The 6,659-nt window shown below is 40.4% G+C and overlaps 1 pseudogene; it reads right to left on the bottom strand.

Annotated features, from left to right (window-relative positions):
* Window positions 1–3,134: 3,134 nt before the first annotated feature.
* On the bottom strand, window positions 3,135–6,329 carry LOC138347935 (uncharacterized; annotated as a pseudogene).
* Between the last annotated feature and the right edge of the window lie 330 nt (window positions 6,330–6,659).

Here is a 6,659-nt window from a genome sequence, read left to right on the forward strand (position 1 = left end):
TTGGAGGGCTAGGAATTGGAAGCAATTTAGAGGAAGCACTATAATGCCAATGTGTCATAACTCAGTTTGGAGACAACGCTGCTTCAGACTCCAAAGAGAAGTAGTCATTTTTAAGAACAACTTACTTTCGATAAATCACATGCCTTTTTCTGGCCATGACGGATTAGTCGATTGGCTAATATTATTTGAACAAATCTGAGCAGAAGATATAGTTGTCTGAATCTTGCTTATTTGTTCAATGTTGATGATATTATTGGGGGAAAACATCAGTTGTCGTGCACACATGATGGTTCGTCATCTTACTGCTACAAACGTTGTCTGATCTCATAAATTCCTTCATGGATGAATCGTCTGGGCACAAAGACCGTGAAGAAGTTATCTCGACACACGCTGTGCAAGAGATTTTGCATGAAAACACTAGGCCAAATACTAATAAAAGAATAGTTTCAAAGTTTTTGTGGTATGAAGAAGAGTTGTTTTCCACTTTTATATATATAAAAAAAGAATACTGGACAAGCAAACATTAATGATAAATAAAACTTGCCTCACTGCAAGCAGTTCTGTTGAGTAATTTTTGCTCTTTAATCACTAATATTATGATAGAAGTTATTTTTAGAAAAGATGATTTTTGAGAAAATAAATTCATAATCTGAAAGAACCAGCACATGTCATCATGACTGTATATCTAATAGTTTACTCCTATGTTTTTTTGTCCTTTTTTTGTTGTCTCCTTAAAGTTATATTGATTATTTTTCGATGTGATCTCAATTGGACAAAACTTTCGTTCTTTAATGTTTTTCCTTTTTCCCTTCTCATTCAACTCTTCTAAATATTTTTTGTGTGAGTTATGGCTATTTTCGGCAAGCTTAATTTGAAGAATATGAAACAAAATATGCTCTAAATAAGAGTAATATCTTAAGCTACAAAAAAATGTGTCTAGTAATATTGCATTGTTGTCCTTGATGTGTCAGGTCATTGTTGAGCATTTATGATATCTAGGTTAGACTCATTTTTTAATTTTTTAATGTTCAAGAATATTTATTTACATGAGTGTAGAATCCAACACTTAGATCTATGTGTACTTTCATAATACAGTAGTTATACATACATATTTCTGAAAAAGTCTGTCACGACCAAACCGGGGCCGCGACTGCCACCCACACTTACCCTCCTATGTGAGCGAACCAACCAATCTAACCTTAACATTTCAATATAATATCAACAGAAAGTGATGCGGAAGACTTAAACTCATTAAATAAAGACCAATTCATTAACTTCTAAAATTCAACATCTATTATTCCCCAAAATCTGGAAGTCATCATCACAAGAACATCTACGATCAAATGACTAAACTAAGAGTATTCTAAAAAGCTAAAACAATTAAAAGCTAGTCCATGCCAGAAGTTCAAGGCATCAAGACGTGAAGGAGAAGATCCAGTCCAAGCTAGAAGAATTAGCTCACCCTGAAGATCCGATGTGACGAAGACTAGCTAGAGTTACTGTTGAGTCGAAGATGACGGCACGTTTGCTGCACTCCACAATTAAACAAGAAGAAAACAATAAAAGTAGGGGTCAGTACAAAGCACGGGTACTGAGTAGATATCATCGGCCAACTCAAAATAGAAATCAATATATATCAAGTAATATCATAAAATCAACTATGATACTCAACATGTAGCAACAACAAGCACTATATCATTAACAATTACCGTCAAGTTCACACATGAGGACTCAAGCCTCAATACCATACTCATTTGGGAATCATGTTCATTAGATTGAGTATATTAACATCTTTCAAGATTCATTATCTTTATTTCTCTTGTGTCGGTACGTGACACTCCGCTCCCTCATATTCATTAATCCTCTTGTGTCGGTACGTGACACTCTGATCCCCTAAATCTATGTGTCAGTTCGTGACACCCGATCCCCTAAATCTACGTGTCGATTCGTGACACCCGATCCCCTAAATCTACGTGTCGGTTTGTGACACCCGATCCCCTAATTCTACGTGTCGGTTCGTGACACCCGATCCCCTAAATCTACGTGTCGGTTCGTGACACCCGATCCCCTAATTCTACGTGTCGGTTCGTGACACCCGATTCCCTTATTCTACGTGTCGGTTTGTGACACCCGATCCCCTAATCTCCTTCTATCAATTCATCAAGCCTTCTTTCTTACCAAGGCATAATCAATCCCATTATTTTAGTTCATCACGCCTTCTTTTATACCAAGGCCTCATTATTAACAAGGAGATTTGTTTCTTATCAAGATTTGGGATTCAATAACTTCATCATGCTTATATAATCACGATTATATAATTACATTCATGCAAGCATACAATTAAGCACTTAGCAGGGTTTACAATATTATCAATACATACCATTCTCTATTAAGAGTTTACTACGAATATCGTAAGAGAAACCATAACCTACCTCCACCGAAGAATTGCGATCAACAAGCTATCTTCTCAAAATCCTTGCTATCCCCTTCGTTTCTCTCTCTCTCTACTCGTTCTCTTTCTTTTTCTGTCTCTCTTTGTCCTTTCTTATTTTTCTTATTCCAACCCTCTTTCTTTTACCCTAATTAGTATATAATTAAGAATAAAAGATGGCAATAATGCCCCACTAATTAACTTAAGGTTACCTCTTTTAACCCCCAAGTAATTAGACTTATTAACATTAACCCACTAACTTTATAATTAAGGCAAGAATAGTAAAAAACGTCCCTTAAAACGTATCAAGAAATCCGACCCAGACTGGGATTGCGCAACCTGCGACGGCCCGTCGTGCCTGCGATGGTCCGTCCTGCAGGTCGTCGCAAGGGTCAGAGACTCAATTTCCACTGAATAATCTGTGACGGTCCGTCACGCCTGTGACGGTCCGTCCTGCCATTCCGTTACGAAGTTCAGAGAGTCGATTTTCAGCACCCAAATTTCAGAATTTCTAAGTGTTTTGGGACGAGACACCCTCGACGGTCCGTCGTGCCCATGACGTTCCATCGTGAGTTCCGTCATCTCAGCCTGTTTTCCAGAAATAAAATCTGCTGCTCAAAACGACTAAACAGGTCGTTACATTAGATACCAATTTACCCATTGTTCGTCCCCGAACGATACAAGAAGGAGAATAAGGGCGAAAAGGAGTACCTGAATCTGTGAACAGGTGTGGATATCTTTCTCGCATATCAACCTCCTTCTCCCAAGTGGCTTCTTCAACGGGTCGATTCTTCCATTGAACTTTGATGGATGCAATCTCCCTTGATCTCAACTTGCGAATTTCTCTATCTAGAATAGCAACAGGCTTCTCCTCATAGGACAAATTCCCATCAAGCAAAACTGAATCCCAACGGATAATATAGTTTCCATCCCCATGGTATCCTTTCAACATCGACACATGGAATACCGGATGTACCCCGGACAGCCCTGGAGGCAAGGCTAACTCATAAGCCACCTCCCCTACTCACTTGAGTACTTCAAATGGTCTAATATACCTTGGACTTAGCTTACCCCTTTTTCCAAACCGCATCACCCCTTTCATGGGCGAAACCTTCAGCAAGACTTATTCTCCCTCCATGAACTCTAAGTCTCTAACCTTTCGATCTGCATATTCTTTTTGTCTACTTTGCGCCGCTAGAAGCTTTTCTTGAATAGATTTCATCTTCTCCATCGAATCCCTCAAGAGATCCGTACCCCAAGGTCTAACCTCGAACGCATCAAACCAACCAATGGGGGACCTACATCTCCTACCATACAATGCTTCAAATGGAGCCATATCAATGCTCGAGTGATAGCTATTATTGTATGAAAATTCCGCTAAGGGTAAGAAGCTATCCCAATGGCCACCAAATTCTATCACACACGTACGAAGCATATCCTCCAACACTTGAATCGTTCGCTCAGACTGACCATCGGTCTGAGGATGGAACGCAGTACTAAGGTCCAACCTAGTACCCAATTCCGCATGCAATGTTTTCCAAAACTTAGAAGTAAACTGCGTACCTCTATCTGATATGATGGATAGTGGAACCCCATGCAATCGAACGATTTTTGAGATATAGATCTTGGCTAACTTCTCGGCATTGTAAGTCACCTTAACCGGAATAAAATGAGCAGACTTAGTTAACCTATCAACCATCACCCAAATAGAGTCATACCTACCCATTGTCTTTGAAAGACCAACCACAAAATCCATTGCTATTCTCTCCCATTTCCATTCCGAAATGGGCATTCTCTGAAGTGTTCCTCCGGGCCTTTGGTGTTCATACTTTACTTGTTGACAGTTTGGACATTTGGCAATAAAATCCACAGTATCACACTTCATTCTACTCCACCAAAAGTGTTGCTTTAGGTCACGGTACATCTTGGTTGCACCCGGATGTATCGAATACCTTGAACTATGAGCCTCTGTTAGAATAGTGTTGATCAAATCATCAACACGGGGCACACATACCCTTCCCTTGATTCTCAAAACACCTTCCTCATCGATTTGTGCTTCCTTAGCCTCTCCTCGCAATACCTTATCTTGGATTCTTCTTAGTTTCTCATCATCAAACTGTTTTCCCTTAATCTTGTCAAGAAAGGAAGATCTTGCCTCCACACAAGCAAACAACCCTCCCTTCTCATTTACTTCTAATCTCATCAAGTCGTTAGCTAGAGTCTGAACCTCTCTAGCTAATGGGCGTCTAGAGGCTTGCAAATGAGCTAGACTTCCCATGCTTCCCGCCTTTCTACTTAAAGCATCCGCTACAACATTCGCCTTCTGCGGATGATACAAAATGGTGATGTCGTAGTCCTTCAGTAGTTCCATCCATCTTCTCTGTCTCAAGTTCAAATCTTTCTGAGTAAAGACATACTGTAGGCTACGATGATCCGTATACACCTCACACTTAACCTCATATAAATAGTGTCTCCATTGCTTTAATGCAAACACTATCGCGGCCAATTCCAAATCATGAGTTGGGTAGGTACGTTCATGCACTTTTAATTGTCTTGAAGCATAAGCAATCACATTCTTCTCTTGCATTAGCACTGCACCCAAACCCGAATAAGATGCATCACAATAGACAATGAAATTCTTACCTTCCACTGGCAAGGTGAGAATGGGTGCGGTAGTCAACAAAGTCTTGAGCTTCTGAAAGCTTTCTTCACACTCATCCGACCATACAAATGGAGCATTTTGCTTAGTCAAGTTCGTTAGTTGGGAAGCAATAGAAGAGAATCCCTTGACAAATCGGCGGTAGTAGCTAGCTAACCCAACAAAGCTCCTTATTTCTAACACATTAGTAGGTCTTACCCAATTCTTTACTGTCTCAATCTTAGAAGGATCCACCATCACTCCATCCTTAGAAACCACGTGCCCCAAGAAGGACACTGCATCTAGCCAAAACTCACACTTAGAGAACTTGGCATAAAGCTTTTTCTCCCTCAACATTTCCAATACCATCCTCAAATGCTCCTCATGTTCCTCCTTACTTTTAGAGTATATCAGTATGTCATCAATAAATACGATCACAAAGAGATCCAAATATGTCTTAAAACTCCCGTTCATCAAGCTCATAAACGCAGCAGGGGCATTCGTAAGACCAAAAGACATTACTACAAATTCGTAATGCCCATACCTCATTCGAAAAGCAGTCTTTGGCACATCCGTTGCCCGTATTTTCAATTGATGATAACCGGATCTCAAGTCAATCTTAGAGAAGACACAAGCACCTTGTAACTGATCGAACAAGTCATCAATACGAGGAAGAGGATACTTGTTCTTTATGGTTACCTTGTTCAACTGTCGGTAGTCTATGCACATCCGAAAACTCCCATCCTTCTTCTTTACAAACAAAACCGGAGCACCCCAAGGAGATGCACTTGGTCTAATAAAGCCTTTGTTTAACAACTCTTGAAGTTGGGCTTTTAACTCTCTTAACTCCGCGGGAGCCATTCTATAAGGGGGTATCGAAATGAGGCGAGTACCCGGTTCAAGGTCAATACAGAAATCAATATCCCTATCTGGTGGCATACCAAGAAGATCTGCGGGGAACATATCCAGAAACTCACGGACCACCGAAACCGACTCAATCGAAGGTACTTGGGTAGTGTCTTCCTTGAGATGTGCCAAGAAAGCTAAACACCCTTTACTAACCATTTTCTTAGCACGAAGAAAGGAGATGCTACGCACCGGATTGGAAGTGTAGTCACCCTCCCAAACTAACGGATCTGTCCCAGGCTTGGCTAACATCACCGTTTTAGCATTACAATCCAAGATCGCAAATTGCGGAGAAAGCCAAGTCATACCCAGAATTACATCAAAATCATCCATTTCTAAGATAACCAAATCTACATAAGTGTTGCTCCCCACAAAGTTCACCAAACAAGACCTATATACCTTTTCAACTACCACAGACTCACCCACCAGAGTAGAAACACGAATAGGCATATCAAGTAATTCACAATGTAAATTTAGACCATTAGCAAATGAGGAAGATACATAAGAAAATGTGGATCCAGGATCAAACAATACAGAAGCCATGCAATCACAAACCAGAAGATTACCTGTGATGACAGCATCAGATGCCTCCGCTTCAGACAGCCCAGGGAAAGCGTAACAATGGGCCCTATCGTTTGTCTGTCCATTGCCCCTACCATGTTGTGATGTAGTGGCTCCAGTTTG

Source organism: Solanum lycopersicum, chromosome 4 (genome assembly GCF_036512215.1).
Source record: "Solanum lycopersicum chromosome 4, SLM_r2.1".
Lineage (NCBI taxonomy): Eukaryota > Viridiplantae > Streptophyta > Magnoliopsida > Solanales > Solanaceae > Solanum > Solanum lycopersicum.